Raw genomic sequence first — 3,773 nt, 5'->3', positions numbered from 1 at the left:
TCTTGTAATTTAAGCCATGGAGATAAGGTTTAACCAGTTGAAGTTATAATGTCTATGCCTGAATTTGCCACAACGCCACTCATAGCGGGATTGTGCCCATAGCCTTTCTAAGAAGTTTATGGTTGGAACTTGGGCCATGAGAAATATGTTCATTCTTATATTCGATGGTTTTCATAAAATATTTCTCCCTTCATGCACTATACACCATTCATAAGGGAGATCTAACATGACCCAATTGTGGTGGTTCTACAAACGTATAGACTTGTGGCAAAGTCCAGCTATGGTCAATAAGGTTTACTAAGGCACTCACTAATGCTATCCCTCCTGAGCTTACAACAATTTTCCTTTTCCAAATTCCATGGTGTTTGTAATGGAGAAATTTGGTCAGGGACTTATCAATCCAGCCCTCAAGGACCTGTGGTCCCTAAGGTCTTCAATGCCTTATTGGGATTAGTCAGATCTTGGCTTAGAGATCTACAGTTCTCATCAAAAGGCCAAAAAATCACCACGAGCATATAAGAGTCACAATGAGGCATATGGTGCCAAAAGGACTGCAAGGAGATTAGCACTCCTCAAAGAAACAAGGATTGATTCCCTTAAGTCTAGTTACAAACAAGAGCCTTATGGATATGCACATAATGGATAAGATCATGGACGTGCAAGCATTCCATTTTTAGGGACAGGGAATTCCTAGCATGGCTACAAAAATAGTTGTCAACTGCCCTCTACTAAAGGTTTGGTGCCTCTTGAAGGCTTCCAATGCTCACACCACAAACCACAATTCTAACTCAATGCTTATTACAACCACACGGTGGTTATCTACACATATACAAATGCTCTCCTGCATAACAAGCAAGAACACAAAAACTTATAGAAAGTTTCCAGGAAAATCACTAATAGAGTTGGCTAGTATATAGATAACCATTGGAAAGGTGCCAGTCAAGATGAGTACCATGGATGTAGCCAACATTCCAAGCTAGCATTTATCACATTATCACAACACCAGGACAATCAATAGAATATGGCTCCTCACCTTCAGAGATTCAACTTCAATGCATATATAATAGAAATGCATCTTGCAGGAATACTTGTAAATGTATAAAATCAAGTCATCCCTACTCATGAAGCCATGCCATACACAATAGAGCACATAGATATTTTGGACAAAATCATGGGTAAAATGGATGTGTAGACCCATCACTAGGGTGCACATTAATGAAGGCATCAAGAAGCCCCTCATTTTAAACCACAGGTCAATAAGAATGATATAGAAGGAAATCCTCAACATTATCACATTGCACATAACCCATGTCAATGTAGACTATGTTTAATGTAATCATCATACTGTAATAAGAAGAAATTCTCATGCTAAATATTGCTACAATAAAATCAAGATTCATGTAGGCTATTCCAATGCCTTGAAATATTGCACTGTATGTTATTCAGTTGTGTAATAATAGTAACATGGTATTGTATTTTGCACAACAACACCATTTCAAACCAGAAATGTATCACACATTCATTATCAAGAAATATACATTAGAAACAATTATCTTGTAAATACTTGGGAAACTGATTCTGGGAATATGACTCTCCACCCAACCGTAGATAGCCGTAGACAATTCTCTCTTGTAGCTATCACCCCTGAGACAGATTCTATAGATTGAGATGGCTTGCTCAAGGGATTGTATACCAACTATTGGTTGAAACAGGGACTCTAGACCCTCCACCTAACTGAATAATAGTCAAAAAGTCTTCAAGGAATCAAGAGGACTACTACCACCACCTTGAACATGTCACATAATGATTCTACCCACTAAGGGGACTTAAGAATACACTACCAAAATAATGGAAACAAGCAAAGGAGACTCCAAAACTTCCTTCCAAGAATCCAAGGGATAAAACTCTACCCTAGGATGTCAAGGGAATCTAGAGAAAACCCATCTCCACCCTCCAACCCCTAGGGTTTCCTGATATTCACCCTTAGCTGGAGAAGCTCCTCCTATGCCCCTACTGTTTAGCCAGAAATAAAATAACTCCTCTAAGAGACTTGTAACATACTAGAAGTGCTTCCATTGTTACATTGCATTATCAATAAGTTCTTCCTCTATCCTCTAGCATATTGGCATTCTTCAACTACCCAACCCACGCAATGTCATGTCTCACTGGTCCTTTACTTCAATAATGTTGGTTATCTTGAGTTCTCTCAATTGCTCAGCATTTTCCTCCTTCCCTCAACCTCAAGTTGTCCAAACAATAGAATTGGAGCCTCGTGTCTCCTAGCTATTATTGCTCCCATATGCGTTGTCGTACATGGTGGTTCTTCTATGTGAGTTCTTGTCCATGGTGATTCTTCTCTATGAGTTCTCCACCAATTTTCTATTGCCTAATTCTCTACGTAATCCCCCTCTCTATGTGTTCATTGTTTTTTATTTTTTCCTTTCCTTCCTGCACACTTCCCTATGCATGATTTTTTAATTCCATGTGTCCTTTCTCCTCTCCTCCACTCGATCAAGAACCCTTGTTAACTACCTACTCTATCTAGTGCCCTACGTTGCCTGTGTTTTTCATTAAATTTTTGTCCCTCCACTGTATTGTTTCTTTCCCTTATCAACATGGGTATATGTACTCTTTTTGCAACCCATAAATTAAGAACATCAATGCTATTAAAAGCACAACAACCAAACTTCAATGGTTGTCCCAAAATAGTCTAATTTCTCTTGTAGTAAGTAAATTGAACATCTCAATCAAGTAACCACCCAGTCTTTGGAATCCTCATTCCTCACTCAACCCCATTTTTAATTCGAAAATAAAAATACATAAGATTTTTTTCATGGATTTTATAATAAAAATACAACTAAGGATGTTAGAGAAGACCTTCATAAGGATGTTGTGGCTCTTCGTTGAGACTCCTTTGTTGTGTTCTTGAGATATTGTTGCTTATGGATCAGATAATGTCATCATGTAGCTTGGTCCCTTCCTAGGGATACATCTCTCTAGCCTCCATGATAAAATGATGTTCCTAACTTGATGATGTAGGCTTGATCCTTAGGCCTCTTTAAATACTTTTTTCCCTTAGCCTCTTAGGAACCCTATAGATATAGGGTGTTATTCCTCTTAACCTTAGGAATTAATAATAATTTCTTTTAGATCTTAAACCCCTTTCTTGGGTTCAAAACACCACTGCTTGGGTACTTTTCCCACAAAACCTTTTTTGATCAAAATTCTCACAAACCCAAATCCTAGGGTTGTGGAGTACCTCCCAAGATACAAAAATCAACACTCCCTCTTAGTGAGGGATGTACTTCCACTGCATTGAAGTAACCATCATTTTTGGTGACATTGACCCATCTATGGCATTCACCACTGTAGCACACCCTGTAAAATGAACCACACTATCTCGGTAATGTCTCTGCCGCATCTTGTCACAACATGAAGATTCAAGCTTCCATAACACTTCTCCCTCTGAAGTTAGGCTCCCTCTAAGTCTACACAATCTCCACTAGCTCATACCACTTTCACTATTCACACTCTGATCCACTGGCCATTCAAAGTAGCTCTAATACCATGTTGATTTTTCCATGACACTCAAGCATCTAGTTTGAGTCTAAGATCATGAGCACAAACACACTCAAAATCCACAACACTTATACTTTGAACAAGAGAATAAAAAGCATTAGAAAATCAAATAATGAATATGATTTTTTTTTTAACTTTTTAACCCACTATTACAAGCTTTAATACAAAAATATTGGGGCTCCCATACCAGGGAT

The sequence above is a fragment of the Pinus tabuliformis genome, chromosome 8, assembly GCF_031772625.1.
Source record: "Pinus tabuliformis cultivar Carrire ecotype Pingquan chromosome 8, CPIR1, whole genome shotgun sequence".
Taxonomy (NCBI): Eukaryota; Viridiplantae; Streptophyta; class Pinopsida; order Pinales; family Pinaceae; genus Pinus; species Pinus tabuliformis.
Note: the sequence above shows the minus strand (reverse complement) of the source record.